Genomic DNA, 16,699 nt, shown 5'->3' on the forward strand with positions numbered 1-16,699 from the left:
TAAAGAGCTACTGTGTCCAATGCTTAAGGCAAATTCATCTTAGCTGGGGTGGGTGCTCTAGGGTCCTGAGAAAAAGGTAGATACTTCTGTAATGTTTTCTAGTTTCTGTCCCAAGATTCCTAATAAATTACAAAGGCAAAGCATCTTTTTCCTTTCTCTGTGTGGTTCTTGGCTCAGTTTTATTAAAGACAAGAGCGATTGTATAACAGGAAAATCACCCAAGTAACGGTCAGATGACTTGGGATTTGGTCAGCCGTCAGCTGTCCATCTTCAGGTTTATCTTAGAGCGCTTGGCTGCCATGTACACCAGCTTTCTTATTACAAGAATAACACACAATCATGATGCAGATATTAAAAATGATGTACACAAGGAAGAAAATAAAAGTGACCCAACCTTACTAGTCAAAGATGAGAGTTTAAAATTTGGGGGTATTTCCTCCTTTAGGCTTCATGTAAGCATATATGCAGATGCTTAAACAAATTTATATGCATACACACTTTTTTTTTGTTTTTGTTTTTGTTTTTGAGTCAAGGCTTTGATAAGTGGCTGTGACTGCCCTAGTATTTGCTATATAGACTAGACTCGCCTAGAATGTGCAGTGATCCTCATGCCTCTGCCTTCTGAGTGCTGGGATTATAGGCATGTTATAACTATGTTGAGTCTGGTCACTGTTTTATGTACTTTTGGTCTTTTCATAAGTAGTTTTCTACATCCTCATCACTGCATCTTTATCCTTAAGGCTGATGATCCTAGTTAGAATCTAAACACTGACTGGCTAGATTACCTGGCTCAGAAGGGAATCCACTTGTCTTCATCATCCACCAGCACTAGGGTGACAGACGCATCTCACTATGCCCAGCTTTTACATGCTGGGGATCCAAACTCAGTTTTGTTTGTTTGTTTCAGGTGTTTGTTTGTTTGTTTGAGACAGGGTTTCTCTATGTTGTAGCCCTGGCTGTCCTGGAACTTGCTTTGTAGACCAGACTGGCCTCTGCCTCCCAACCGCCAGGACAAAAGGTATGTGCCACCACAGCTGGCCAAACTCTGCTTCTCATGCTTGTGATGTAGGTACTTCTCTTCACTCCCAATCTTGATCTTTGATTCGAAGAAACTGAAGCCCAGAGAAGTCAGGTGTCTTAGTTCAGGCTGAGGTTTAGGGTGGGGTGAACACCTCAGGTCATAGTCTCTGTAGAAGCATTCAGCTGCCTCATAACAAAGCATATTGTTGGCAGCTGCCGAGCTAATGGCCCAGGGAGTAGGCAGGAGTGTACTGGGTGAGGTCAGGCCTAAAGGTCACCGCATTGATATTGGAACCTGGAGTTTTGACAAGAGTCCTATTAGAAATGCCATTTTACAAGTCACTTGCCTCCTGCCTGCCTCTTGGTAAGAGCATGGGCTCAAGCTACGGGCTAAATCTTTTGGATTAGTTTTGCGTTTCCTTCAGCATTATCTTAGAGTTTCTGGCTGAGGAGAGGCTGTTGAGTCTAAATTGCTAATGTGCGCTGCTGATCTCCATCCGCTGTGTGATTTGACTGACGACAGTGTGAGCCTAGCCCACTGGGGTCTGGCGAATTGCATCCGCTCAGTCAGAGTGTTTCCTGAGCTGGAATTGAAATGCAGGGCCCTTTAGTTTCCAGTGTGACGACAACGCTCAGGCAATTGACTTTTGCTCTTCAGTCTCCAACAGGGGGGAAATTATGAAATAAAATGGGGAGAGGCTAGGCATCCTCGTCAAGATTCAAACCCATAAAAATAAGTAACTGTAATTAATCATATGCAATCTCTCTTCCCTATTAAATCTGTACTTAACTGGGTCACTCTGTTTCACATAGCAGGTTGAGCTTCCTAGTCTGCAGATGGTGTCCTGGGTCCCTTCCTCTTGTGATGTGATCTGAAATTCTTCAATACATGTCCAAACTCAGTTCAAGTATGAGTAGTGTGTGTGTATTTGGGAAGGTGATCTGCAAACAACCCCAGGCCTACCGGGACTAGATATGAAGATGGCTTCCTCTGTGGGTGTTGGAGAGGCTCTCTCAGCCAATCTGTTCTTTGTATCAGCTTGTCGCACTGAATGAGAGGGACAGTCTTTCAAGTATGTGAATTCAATAGGTATTTGTACTCAAGAGGATCCCGGAAGTGTGGGGTTTCCTAGCGCAGATACTATTTTTGATTGTGGTTTGTGTGTTTTACTTTTTTTCTTGGGGAGGTTTGTCGTTCTTGGTCTCTTTTCTGCTCCCTTTTCATACGTTTTCTATATTGATAAACATGTCTGTGTCCTGTTGAAAACAAGAATAATAACAACTGCTCTTAAATACGCTCTCTCAGCCCACCCTTTCTGTCCTCCCGGGCACTGGATGTCAAATATGGGAAATTTTCTGCTAGGCAAGTGCTCTGCCACCGAGCTGTATACCCCAGCCAGTTCTTTCTTGAAACACAGATTTCATCAGATCACTGTACGCTTAAAGCCCTCCATTGACTTCCTGTCTCTGTATTGTCAGAATGAAAACCTTGCTAGGAGGAGGTCATGTGTGACTTGGCACCTGTCTGTCTTTCTGACCTTGGCTGGAACCCATGCAGGCGCCACTTGATGCAGTCACAGTGGCCTTTTGGCATATCACAGAGGTGGAGCCCGTACAGGCAGAGTATCTTTGCTTGCCTCTTGGCCTCTTGCAAAAGCCCTTCCCTCAGGATGTGTGTGCTAAGCTGTCCTCAACCTTCTTGTCCGGATCATGCTCCCGAGCACGTCATCCAAAGTTGATTCCTTCACCCTGCTAGTTACTCTCTAAACTGTTACTCATTTTCTTTTTCAGAGCACCTGTCATTTAAAAAATATTCAATTTTAAAAGGTGCTTATGTTTATAAAACACCCCCAATCCCTGAAAACAAAGGGGTTCTCTGCCCCCAGAACTGTTCTGGGGCTCTAGCAGGCATCCCGATTTCCCGGTGGCCCTCCAACTGCTTTCTTCACTTGGGAAGATGGCTCAGGGATACTTCTGAATATTTGGTGGAATTCTTGCTTTGTTTATAGTCTGAGAACTTACAATTTTTGTTTACCTTGTATGTATGTGTGTGTGTATGTTTGAGTCCAAAAATATAGCAATAACAAAAATGGCACATATTATGAAATTGGATTCACTTTATCCAGGAGGCACGTGAATATATTGAAACAGACGTCAAGCGAAAATATATATTGTACTGACAGTAATTCAGTTATAAATTATGTTGAACATGCACTCATTACATATGTATATTTGGCATGTTTTTTGTAAGAAGTATTGGTTATATATAATCTTAGTTTTAATCTACATTTTAAAGATAGAGTATAGCTGTAGGTACATTTGGGCCGTTTGGCAAAAATGTTGGCTAGAATTAGGATGACTTCTTTACTTTGAGATACAAATGAATATATTGATTCTGATTAGCTGATCTGCATGTATGTGGTTAGAAGACAGAGCTGTGCATTTTCTATTCTAGCAGGTTAAAAAATAGACTTCTTTAAATCTGTATGAGGATAGAAAAATGTTCTGATTATTTCTAGAGCAGAAGCAGAAGTTTGCTGTATTGTTTTCAGGACAGTGTGGGTCTATGTAGGTGAGGATAAAAGCTGAGTCGTGCACATGTGTATGCTTTGAAATAATCTCTGGGGTGTGTGTGTGTGTGTGTGTGTGTGTGTGTGTGTGTGTGTGTGTGTGTTGTGTATGGTGTGTGGTGTGTTCTAGTTAGGGTTACTATTGCTGTGATGAAACACCATGACCAAAGCAACTTGGGGAGGACAGGGTTTACTTGGCTGACACATCCATATTCCGGCACTGAGGATGTCAGGGCGGGAACCTGGAGGCAGAAGCTGATGCAGAGGCCATGGAGAGGTGCTGCTCACTTTCCCTGGCTTCCTCTGCTTGCCTTCTTATAGAACCCAGGGCTGTGAGCCCAGGGTGGCACCACCCAAAATGGGTTGAGCCCTCCCCCATCAATCACTCATTTAAAAAAATGCTCTACAGGCTTGCCTATAGTCCAATTTTATGGAGGTGTTTTCTCACTTAAGGATCCTTCCATTCCAATGACCCTACCCTGTGTCAAGTTGACATAAAACGAGTCGGCACATGTGGTGTGTGCATGTATGTATATTTGCATGAGTAGGCACATGTGTGTGCCGAGAATGTGTGTACATATGAATATATGCATATGGTGGTCTGGAGTCTTCTTCAATTGACCTCCGCCTTATATACAGAAACAGCTCTTATTTGAACCCAGCGCTTGATTTGTTTAGTCTAGCTATCCAGCTTGCCCCTGGGAGCCCATGTAGGTGCCGGGATTACAGACGGGCTAACATGCTGGCCCAGCATTTACATAGGTGCTGCGGCTCCAAACTGATCCTCATGCTTGCTTGTGAGGTCGTTTCCTCACTGAGCCATCTGCCCAGGCCCACTATTTTACTTTTTATTTTTTTGAGATGTAGCTCAAACTCAAACCCATAATCCTTCTGCCTCAGCCTTTAAATTGTTCAAACTCCCTACTAGGTTTTTTGTTTGTTTGTTTTTGTTTTTAAAGACAGAGTCTCATTATGTAATCCTAGCTGACCTGGAAGTCACTATGTAGACCAGGCTGGCCTTGAACTTATAGAGAGCCACATGCCTCTGCCTGCCAAGTGCTGGAATCAAAAGTGTGTGCCACCACACCCCACCCAGGTTTTAGAATTTTGAGACCGAGTCTCACGTAGCCAGGAAGATTTGGAACTCTCTGTGTAGGGTGGCCTTGATTTATGATCCTCGGGACTTTCCCTACTGGTACTCCCCACTATGTCTAACTTGGAATTCTTCATCTGTGTAAGAGCTGTGGGTAGTTTGCTGTATCTGAATTGTGTGCAGCAAAATCCACAAGTTATCTAACCTGCAACAGGAGAAGGGACAGGAAAATGCCCCCGGAGTGTTAAAGCCAGAGGGTGAATGCCTAGCTTGATGGTGCATGACTTTAATCCCAGGTGGATCTGTGAGTTCGAGGTCAGCCTGGACTACAAAGTGAGTTCAAGGACAGCCAGGGCTGCTACACAGAGAAACCCTGTCTCAGAAACAAAACAAAACAAACAAATAAAACAGCTAGAGGGTGAAAGTCTAAAATGCTAAGCTGCTGCTAGCTACATAGTTTCTTTTCATTGCTTGGAGCTATTTATTTATTTTTGGAACACAGTTTTAGCTAATTTGGCTCTCAGGATTCTAACCATGGTGATAAGTTGGGAGTGCTTAGAGAGTTTAAAGTTTAAATTATCATCAGCCTGATAGTTTGGAAGAAAAAAAAAACTTTACAGTGCAGATAAAGGAAAAAATTGAGATAGGATGCTCGGGCTGTCTAATGAAGACATTGATAGTTCTGTGTTTTCTTCTGTTGCACCCCTGTATCATAGTTTGTGTGTAATGATCACAGTCCTTACAGAGAGAGAGAGAGAGAGAGAGACAGAGAGACAGAGAGACAGAGAGACAGAGACAGAGAGACAGAGACAGAGAGAGAAACAGAGAGAGACAGAGAGAGAGACAGAGAGACAGAGTTGGAAAAAAAAGAATTTACTGGGGCTGGAGAGATGGCATTCACATGGCAGTTCATAACCACCTGTAACTCCAGTTACAAACAATTGTGAGTGCCTGGTGTGGGTGCTGGAAATTGAACTCAGGTTCTCTGCAAGACAAGTATGTGCTCTTAAGCACTGAACCATCTCTCCAACTTAAATGTTTTTTATTACATTAATTTGTGGCACACGCACGCTTGCTTGTGTGTCAATCAGAGGATAGCTTGCAAGAGTTGGTTCTCCTTACACCTGTGAGTCCTGGGGATTAAACTCAGGTCCTCAGTCTTGGTGGCAAATGCCTTTCCCCACCAAACCATCATATTAGGCTCCTTCTCCCCCTTTGAAAATCAGAGACAGCAGACGCCTTTGTCCTCTGTACTTATGGGATGTAAGTTTCTGCCACCTCTGTTGTTAGCCGAGTCATGTTGGTACCAGTGCACATCTCAGATCCCGGTGACTAGACTTTCCTCTAAGTCTACACTTACACTTTCCATGTAGGGTGTGTGCCAGACCTCATTGTGAAGGGGCCCCAAAATAGCTTGACCACACAGCAGCCATGACAGGCTTAGGAGCCTAGACACAGATTCTGTGACAGGCTTACTGGCAGGCAACACCCAGATCCAGGAAAAGCCTTAAGCTGATACCACCCAGGGATGTACCCAGGGGTGAGGAAGCACCTGACATCCCAAACATTCCAAACATTAGATAAGGTGGCCAGATGTCCCTGAGTCCAGCACACACCTATTTTTGTTTTACAGACACCCCTAGACAATTGTCAGCCAATCAGGGTCCTGGACCTTGGAAATCCCCTCACCCCAACTTCTACTATGATTAAAAACTCTGTCCCACCTGAGCTCAGGGCTCTCTGCTCTCACTGCTGTGTCGGACAGACAGAGGGACCAAGCTCTGGAGCTTGAAATAAAGGCTCTTTGCTTTTACATGCAGGATTCGGTCTCTGTGGTGGTCTTTTGAGGGTCCCCACAATCTGGGCATAACACTCATAAAGGAGAAAAGGGAAAAAAAATCTGAAAAGAGGATTTGGAATGATGCCACATGGGGGTGGGATGAATAAGATCTGATGACCAAGACTGTTCCAGCCAACATATTTTTTTCTGTTGCTTGTTTGTTTTTGAGACAGTGTCTTGCTGTGTAGCTCAGGCTAGCCTCAAATGTATGGGGTTCCTCTTGTTTAGCATGCTTAGTATTAAGATTACAGGCATGAGGACCACACCTGGCTGTAGCCAAGATGGCTGAGATGGAAGTAACAACATTGCTCATAATTTTTGCTTAGGTGAGAGGAAACTATTTTCTTGGGCAAAGGTGAAGGGACTGGAGCATTTAGACAGTGTTATACTGTTACACATACTCTTGAATAGGATTATTGTGAGCAAGCATTTTATTTCAACCTCTTGTTTACTGATAGCTGTTTCCTTGAGGAGCAGATGTTTTCTGGGAGTCTGATAGCTTTAGCCAAAAGAATACACTACAAAATTATTGCGACTAGTTTCTAAACACATCCATTGTGTGTGCAGCTGAAACATCCATATTTATACTTGTAGATCGGTGGATGTGTAGAGGAGTGAATTTAAATGTAGATTTCAGCAGGCTATGGGGTGAAAAGGAACATAGGATATATGATGTGAGAAGCTGTTCTCTGGGACCGTCTCTATTGCAAGGCAGCAGAGTGCCCCAGCATACTTCCTGGCTGCAGAGTTATTCTTTAATTCAGTTGTGATCCAGGGCTTATGCTGAAGTATTTGTAATAGTGGGATGGTAGACAGACCGGTATTTAAACAGTTTAGCTTTTTACAGTGTGAAAAGTAGACTGAAAATATCGTGCTGTAACTAATTATAATACAAACTCAGGCCTGGTCTTTTGGTTTGTTTATTTTAGTTTTGGAGACAGGTTCTCACATAGTCTAGGGTGACCCGAATGAAATACATAGCCACGGGTTGCCTTGAACTGATGCTCTTGCCTATGCCTTTACCAAGTGCTGGGATTACAGGTATGTACCACCACCCCTGGTTTGGTTCTTTTGAGACAGGGTCTCACTATGTAACCCTGGCTTGCCTAGAACTCACTATGTAGATCAGGTTGGTCTCAAACCTGTGGCGATCCTTCTCTCTCTGCCTCTTGACAGGTGGACCTGTACCATCACAGTGACCTAGTTATACAGTGTGTTTTTAAAGGCTTATTATCATTATTATTAAAGTTAGGGTCTCCTATAGCTCCAGTTGGCCTTAAACTTTCTCTAGTTGTGGATAACTTGGAACAGACATTCCTGCCTCCTCTTCCAGAGTTCTAGGCTGAACAGGCATCACATCCGTGCATGCCTTTTCATCACTGATGTTCAGTGAGCTCCAGATTTTATAAACTAACTCCAATCATTTCCTAAGGTATATGTGTCATGCAATCATAATCGGAATACATTGGAAAGAACTGATGTGGTTTCTTACCATTCGGTGGTAAAAATAATAAAACGGAAAAAAAAAAATCAGTTGACAAAGATATCAGCCAGCCTGGGCTACAGAGTGAGACCATGTCTCATAAAAAGCAAAGCATCACAAAAATCAAAACAAAAGAACCTCAAGATTATCACTTTAAAAAAAAATCTTCATTTGACTTGGTTTGTACTTTTTTTTTTTTTTAACATCATCTAAGACTTTTAGAATCACATTTACTTAATACAGTGAAATCGACTGTCGTTTTCTCGGGAAACTGTGCTGTTCAGCAGCTGTGACTGTCAGTTGTTACAGTGCTAATGAATTTGGATTGGAGGCTTGATAATATTACAGAGCGAAGACAAACATTTGTACTCTGTTGTTAGCACGCAGTTACTTTATTCTGCAACAAAACCAACGGCTTTTTCTTAATTATTAAAGTAGATCCTGTCCCTGCACATAAACTCTAAAAAGTGGCTTGTGCTGTCAAAGTGGTGCCCACTGTTCCCCTAACATGTAAATATGCCCAAAGAGACAGAGGAATCAGGTGTCTGCCCAATGAGCATATTTATGTGGTTCCTAATGCCTTTACCTTCAAGGCAGAATTGAAATTTCTTTTTTAGTGGTTGAATACTCTTTATTTTTTTAAAGCACTCTTCTTAATGCTAAGTGAGGAGTTTCTCGTCAGGTGATGTGAAAATGAAAGTGTGTTTACTTTCATATCAGGCTCCTATCCACAGAGTTCCTTACCTTGACTGGCATTTGGGATGGGCGTTTCTAAAACCTGTATTCTCGAGTTTTATATGTGAGGGTCGTTTTCCGTCAGTCTTCTCAGGATTGCCCTAAGTTACACTTCTAGGACTGCAGGCAGGAAGTATTAATTTTGTTTTTATTTCTATTTACTTTAAAAACTATTATTATTATTGAATATGAATGTTTTGCCTGCGTGTGTGTGTGTGTGTGTGTGTGTGTGTGTGTGTGTGTGTGTGTGTGTGTATACTGAGTACATGCATGGTGTGTCAGTCAGGTCCCCTGGAACTGCAGTTACAGCCAGTTGTGAGATGATCTGTTAGTGCTGAGAACTGAACCCAGGTCTCCCGAAAGAGCTGTCAGTGCTCTTAACTGCTGAGCCATCTCTCTAGCCCCCAGACTTTGCTTTTAAAATAAACTTAAAAGTACTCAACAAATTGACTTTGGTGAACTATGGTTCTTTATGATTTTTAGAGCAATTCTATGGAGAGCAGGTTAAACCATTTTGGTATAAATTAAACTATGGTCATTTGTACTTAAAGTAAACCTGTTTTGTTGAGAATTATCATGTGCTTGTTAAACTTTCTGAAAGTGGAGTCTAGGAACAAGAAGGATTTCCTTGTCTCAGACCCAGATACATTTCTTTCAACCGTCCTTCAAAACTCCTTGCCCTGGGTCAGGCTGACCGCCTCCCTCGGTGACAGGGACAAAGGAGAACAGCCTGGAGCTAAGGGTATTAAAACAATGCGCTCTTGAGAACGCAGAGAAGGTGAACCGTTTCCAACAGAGGCTACTATTGTTTGTCCCATGGAATAGAAATGCCCACAGTGGGAATGAGAAGCCGGAAGCTCTGTCTTCAGAAGAGAACTTTCCTCTCTGCCCAGAGGTCTGCCAGTGTGCCCTTCAGGTGGCTTTCCCCAGTCTTTGCTGCGGATGCTGTAGTGGCCTGACTTGATGGTGTTTGGCTGACTCCATGCTGCCTCTAGCTAGCTGCTGCTTGCTGTTTGTTTTCTCATGTTTACTTGCCACCGACCTAGCAGACTCGTTCATTTGAAGCAGAAATCACGGCTGCCATAGGTCACTGTCCATCCCCGAAGAGATTTCTCATGCTTCTGCAATGGACTTCCTGAAAATAAGGAAAATGGGTCAAATTTCTGTCCTAGTTTCTGTGTGCATTCAGATAGGGCAGAAAATGCAAGGACACAATGTGGCAGTTACTTTGAAAACAGCAGATATTTAATACGAAGTCAAATGTTAAATAATAAATGACCATTGAGCATTTATCTACCTGTTCTCCTAAGACCGCTCCTTTTTCGATGCATTTTCATTTTAGAGAAGTTTGAAATAAATGCTTGGTTAATTCTCATCACACTGTGTGTTAACCTATAAAAGGAAAAATTGCATATTCAAGTTTTAGGTTTTTGTTTTATTTTTTCATAAATAGACTTTCAGTTGGCTCATTCAGCTGTTTTCCTTCTTTCTCTCTTTTTGAGACACGGTTTCTCTGTGTGGTCCTAGATATCCTGGAACTCGCTCTGCAGACCAGGCTGGCCTTGAGGTTAGAGATCTGCCGGTCTCTGCCTCCTGAGTGCTGGAATTAAAGGCCTGTGCCACCACTGCCCAGCCATCTCTCTCCTTTTATTTCTAGGACTTTTACTTACACCATTTGAACTCTGACGAGCTTTGGGCTCTTCACTTTGCCAGTCTTCCTCCGGTCAGGCTTTAGAAAAGCTCCTGCTTTTCTTTGAGACTGGAGCGGGGTCTTGGGCTAGCCTCATTCTCACTCATTTGTGGTGGCTGTGGTTTAGCTCCTAAAATGATATAACTGATCCAGTTTTGCCTGGAGAGATTTATAGAAAGTTATTTCAAAGTACTCTCTGGTTGAAACTTTTTTTTTTAATTTCAAAAACTTTAGAAACCTTTTGAAATTTATTTCCAAATGTCATAAACTTTTAAAAAGCAACACATTTATCCTAAATATATGTGCATGAGCAAAAGTAACAAAGAAGGACAGGACTACAGAAATGCATACATTGAAATCTCAGTGCAGGATTCTGCACATTCGTAGGCTAGCATTAGGTAAGAACTGTAGTTACTCCAGCAGTCTTTGTAGAGGCTGAGCTCAAGCAAGGTCTAGCATGGCCAGCTCACTTCCAGCAGTGCTGACCAGAAGCCCAATCAATCAATGTTAGGCTAGCTTTACAGTGACGTTAGAGGACCAACTTTCCATGTACAGCGATCATTTTAACATGTTTAAGTGATCTGTTCTCATTTAATGGCAGCTAAGGTAAATCAAACATAGAAATCCCTTGTTTTTGTTCCTCCTTTTTCTTTGTTAATCTCTGTTAATACTTTTCCTGCCTTTTTTTTTTTTTTTTGGTGGGTGGGTGGGTGGGTGGGTGTGAGCCTCCTTGGCATTGATTTTTCGAAGTAGATTGGATGTAGAAAGTCCTGCTTTTCCCTGAAGTAACCCTGCTGTCTGGGAGGGTGTGGAAGTATGGGACACAAGTCCCGTGGGAAAATGGTGCTTACCCTCCTCCTCTGCCATAGCCTAGAATCTGATCACCCGGAACACGAGGGTACATTATGTTCTCATTTCTTGGATCTTTCATTTATCTTGTGTTACCAGTAGAATGCTTTGCACACTGACTTCTGAAAAGTCTCTATGTTTGTATATTTCTTCTCTGTTATTATGCTCAGTGTGTGTGTGTTCTTTACAATTGCAGCTTTTCATTGTTACACACACACACACACACACACACACACACACACACGTATAAGCACATACTGTATTTTTCAGAACTTGATGCACTTTTTGTTTCCTGTTAGAGTCATGTCTTAGGAAGAACTCTTGCATCCATTTTCCAACCAGTCTTTGTGTTTTGGTTGCTGCTTGATTGTGTAAACACTCCATCTGTATGTTCTGTGTCTGAATCGGAAGGTACTTCTTTGTGGGGAGTTGGGATAATAAAGAGTTCTCTTCATTACAACCTGCCCAAACCTGGCCATGCTGATGCTTCCCCATAATCTCATCACTTGGGAGACAGAGGCAGGAGATCAGAAGTTCAAGGATAGCCTGTACTACAGGAGACTGTCTCAGAAAACACCAAACATCAAGAAACCCTAAATAAAACCTCTCTAGTTCAAAGTCCCCAGAAATCCCGCCCCCCCTTTTTTTTAGCATAGGAAACCGGGAGGGAAAATGCTTCTGAGCTCGCTTTTTCCTCTTCCATTTTGCTGTGGGTTGCTGTCAGTCTCCATGAGTCTAGACATAGATGGTAGGATTTCCTCTGAGGAAGTGCAGCACCTTAATTTTGTAAGATTCACATGCCTTTCTTCTAAAAGTCACTGGATTAATATGTGGTTGGACATGTGGGTTGGGCCCCTGAGTTGTGCCTCTCATGGGTGTAACAGTGTGACATGACTCAGTTGAATGAGGGGGTGGCTTTCCGGGCTCAGCTGCAAACTGAGAGTGAAGTGCAGGGGGCTTTGAGCTCCCTTGGGGCCTCCTTGTATGCCTAGTTTGTAAATGGCAAATAAGTTAGCATGTGCTATCCCTGAGTTATATCCTGGGGATCTTTCTTTATATCCGAAATGCCTGGTGCATCTATCTGGGTTTTTAGTGTAGGTAATCAGAAGAGCCTGGAACACTTTGCTGTCTTGCTGGAGAGACCTGCTTCCCCCCAAAAACCGCAAGGCCGGTGGTTGAACTACTCTCCTTGCTAGACAAGAGCTCCATCCTCAGCCCTTTGCCTTTCAAGACAGGTCTTGCTCTTCCCCTCGAGCTGGCCTTCTTCCTGGTCCTGGGATGACAGGCATGCACTACCACACCCAGCTGAAAGTGCCCTCTGAACTGTACTTTTCCCTTGCACTGGTCACACTTGTGAGGGATGCTTATTCCTGTGCTGGCATACCAATCGTCTTCAGAAGTTCCCATTTTTCTGCAGTTAGTGGAGAACAGGGAGGTTAAAAGTTCCTTGTTGGTCACTGGGATTGCTTTATGAGAGGCCAGAAAGAGGAGAGTTTGTCTACAGGTCCCAGGTTTCTCTCACACACAGTGAGAGATAAGTATATTTGTATGAAATCCTTCTTATGTTACCTTTATGTCTTGATGAGTGCTGAGAGAGAAGATTAGATGAAGATCTGGAGGGGAGAGTGACGTGAGCACTGTAGGTAGAGAATTCAGGGACCATGAAGTATACACTCTTTCTAGCATAAATATACTTCTGATTGTTCTTCTATAGTTTTCTTTCTTAAAATTTTTGTTTTATTTATTATGCGTGTGTGTGTGTGTGTGTGTGTCTGTCTGTCTGTCTGTCTGTCTGTCTACAATGTGTCAGTGTGCTTGTGCTTATGCATGCAGACAGCTGAGCACAGACCACGGCAGATGTGTGGAGCTCAGAAGACAGTGTGTGGGAGTCAGTTCTCTCCATCTTGGGATCTGGGGGATTGAACTCCGGTGGTCAGGCTTGTGTAGCAAGCTCTTTTACTACTGAGTGTTCTTGCTGGTCCTTTTGTATTTTCCAGTTGGTGGTTATGGCTTGCTTTTAAACGTAGATGTTTGATTAAGTTGTTCAAATGTATGGTTTAGCAGGGACTGTGGCCTTGCCTTTGAGTAGGAGGCGACAGCCAGGGACCACTCAGTGATTGAGATGTGTTTTTCATGTTGGTCAGAGTTGCTACTGTAGTGAGAGTCCTCAAGGGATGGATAAGCGTTTGGTCGAAGCGGATAAGTAAGTTTAGGCAGTGCCCGCAGGCTTTGAGACGTGGCAGCTGTAGTTTATGTCTCAACTGTGCCAGCCCTCAAGCAGCAACTGTGATCGCCGCTTCTAGGCTGATGTTTCCCAAGCCGATACCTGTAGCTGATTACTTTGATGACCCTCTTTATAAGTTTTGTATGTGTGTGGCTAGCTCTCTCGTTTTCTTCAAATAAATGTGTTAAGACTTCAAATTTCCTCAGTTCCAAATGGATCTCCTTGACCTCTTCAGTCTGTTTGTCTTTCTGGATCAGAATATTTGTACCACTGTGGCCACCTCCCGACTTCCAGGGTCACTCACCTTAACCATGCTTTTTCTCTGCTGCTTCCTCTAGGAGTCATCGTTTGTCAGGCCCTCTTGAGAAATTAGGGATTTCTCTGCGGTCACATTTCCCATAGGGCTGCCTTAACCCAGGCTCCTTAGCTCTCACAGGCACTATTTCCTTGTCAGCTAGTTATCTATCCTCTGTCTCGGAACCTTCCACACGGAGTTCGACTGTAAAGGGAGACCTCAATCTTGAGGCGGATGCATGTGTGAATGAGGACCATTTTGTCTAGGCTTGGCCCGCTGAGCTGGTCTTCTTGGAAGAATTAGAGTTGGGATGTGCCAGCACGGGAGCCAGTCCTGAGTCATGTGCTTGTGAGGGGATGAACGGTCCAGGAAGCATGGACATCGAGCTGTGTGATAAGCCAGTTACTCTTGCGTTTGTATCATCTTTATGGTTTTCTTGAACCTTTAATGCCAGAAGGTGAAGATTCATCAGTATATTTGCTTCTGTCGTCAGTGGCAGGAGGAGACAAGCTCTGTCTGTATTGATGTGAGTTGCTGGCAGAGTTCTCCTCCTGGACTCTTCTGCTCAGGTAAAGCAGAATCCCAGAGTAGGTCTTTGAGATGGGACCTTTGAGTGGGAAAGGATAGCAGAACATTTCAGAGTGAAACAGAATTACCTTAGTCAAAGGATATACTGTCAAACAAAGTTTACAGACTACTAAGCAACGTTTAGAAACTAAGTAAAATATAAAATTTGGAACAAGTAAAATTAAAATTAAAAATATAAAATGTGAGCTGGTTTACCTTTAAAGAATTTTCTTCAAAATTAAAAACAAATATTTTTATTTGAAGTGTATGAATGGTTTTCCTGCGTGTATATATGGGCATCATGCACAGGCCTGGTACCTACAGAAGCCAGATGAGTGTGTCAGATCCCCTGAAACTAAAGTTAGACAACTGTGATCCTCCAGATAGGTGCTGGGGAAACCAGGTCCTCTGCAAGAACAGGAAATACTCTTTAACTATTCAGTCATCTCAATAGTTGAAGAATTGTCATTTGTAAATGAAATGTTGAGGTGGGTTTATGAGACGCCTTGTATAGATTTATGATGAAAGAGGAGCAGTAGCTGGGCGGTGGTGGCACACGCCTTTGATCCCAGCACTCGGGAGGCAGAGGTAGGTGGATCTCTGTGAGTTCGAGGCCAGCCTGATCTACAGAGTGAGTTCTAGAATAGGCTCCAAAGCTACACAGAGTAACCCTGTCTCGAAAAACTAACACCCCCACCAAAAAAAAAGAGGAGCAGTAATACTGTTGAATGCAAGGCCACAAACATCCTGACCCTGTGTAAGTACAGTTCATTGTTGTTAATACCTTACTCTTGAGGACACACGCTATCTCTGATAATTTTGATTTTTTAGGTTTTGTTGAAGTTTCTTAAAGGGCAGGTTCTGGGATGGGAGGGTGCTTTCTTTTCCCACATCCCCTTCATTTCTCCTGATTTTCTATTCTGCTTCACATTATTTGCTAGCTTCCTGGTTGCAGCTTTTGTTACTGAAGAATATTATTTTATGTGTATGGATGTTTTTCCTGCATATATGTCTGTGTACCACTTGAGTGCCTGGTGCCCAAAGACGACAGTTGGATTCCCTCCCCTGGAACTGGAGTTCAAGGAGGTTGTGAGCCACCATGCCAGGAATCAAACCCTGGAAGAGCACAAGAAGATTGTGAGCCACCATGTGGGCACCAGGAATCAAACCCTGGAAGAGCAAACTGTGCTTTTGATTGCTGAGCCATTTTATTATTTTAAAATCTGATACTTGGAAATATTTTTTTCTTTGTAACCACTGGAAGACCTTTTCCCTTATAAGGTGCTGTAATGGATACATGTCCATGGTGTAAGGTTTATATTTATTGCTTTTAAATTTCTTCAAACAAGACCCTCACTTTATTTGGCTCTAGATTACTGGTAGATACTTTGCCAGAGGCTCTGTCTGTACCTTTGAATGACATAGTATGTGTGTGCCAGAGTGTGTGTGTGTGTACGTGTGTGTGTGTGTGTGTGTATGTGTGTGTGTGTATGTGTGTGTGTGTATGTGTGTGTGTGTGTGTGTGTGTGTGTGTGTGTGTGGTGTATGTGTGTGTGTGTATGTGTGTGTGTGTGTAGTGTGTGTATGTGTGTGTGTGTGTGTGTGTGTGTGTGTGTGTGTGTTGGGGGGTAGGTTAGAGGATAACCTCAGGTTTCAGTCTTTATCTTGCACTTTGAGATGGGGCCTGTTGCTTTTCTCCTGCATACACTTGGCTAATTGACCAGTGAGCTTCTCTCTCTTCAGTTACCATCTCTCTGCAGAAAAGCTGGGATTGTAAATACATGCTACCAAATCCCGCCTTCTATGTGGGCTCTGAGACTTGAACTCAGGTCTTTATGGTCTGAGGCAGGCTCTCTGCCCACTGAGCTGTCTCCAAAGCCGAGACCAGATGTTTTCAGGTGAAAAGAAGTAGAGCAAACACGCTGTGAATGACAGCTGTTATCACTGTGACCTTTTTTCCTTTTTCAGACAGGGTCTCACTATAGAGACCTGGCTGGTCTGGAACTAATAGAGACCCTCCTGTCTCTGCTTCCTGACTGCTGGGATTAAAAGCGAAAGCCACCACACCCAGCCCCATTTCAACATTCTTAACAAAAACAAATCTATCACTCGGATTTTAGGGTAACGGGGAGACAGTCTATGTTTTAGACCTCGGACTGCCTATGAGTGTGTCTTACTCATTACAGGTAGCTGGTGACCTTATAGAAGGATTCGATAATAGTAGAAATAATCTTTTTGTTTTTGTGAGATAGGGTCTCAGTAGAAATAATCTTCGAATTATTTCATACAATTATAAAAAAGATGACTACAATGAAGGTTATTGTTAACCCTAG

General features: G+C 43.0%; 1 protein-coding gene and 1 long non-coding RNA gene across 5 annotated transcripts in view; one reads left to right on the top strand and one right to left on the bottom strand.

Moving 5' to 3' along the window:
* Window positions 1-16,699, top strand: part of Gpd2 (glycerol-3-phosphate dehydrogenase 2) — a 142,754-nt gene that overhangs the window by 18,028 nt on the left and 108,027 nt on the right. The window lies entirely within an intron of this gene.
* Window positions 146-14,769, bottom strand: LOC131909155 (uncharacterized). 4 transcript variants are annotated; one of them, XR_009378787.1, is made up of 3 exons: window positions 14,583-14,769; window positions 10,039-10,561; window positions 146-2,277 (listed from the first exon to the last, which is right to left on the bottom strand). It is a non-coding gene; the product is annotated as an uncharacterized LOC131909155 (long non-coding RNA). The 4 variants fall into 4 exon arrangements; XR_009378788.1 differs by lacking the exon at window positions 146-2,277 and having other exon boundaries at window positions 9,193-10,133; window positions 10,412-10,561; XR_009378785.1 differs by lacking the exon at window positions 146-2,277 and having other exon boundaries at window positions 9,193-10,561.

The sequence above is a fragment of the Peromyscus eremicus genome, chromosome 4, assembly GCF_949786415.1.
Source record: "Peromyscus eremicus chromosome 4, PerEre_H2_v1, whole genome shotgun sequence".
Lineage (NCBI taxonomy): Eukaryota > Metazoa > Chordata > Mammalia > Rodentia > Cricetidae > Peromyscus > Peromyscus eremicus.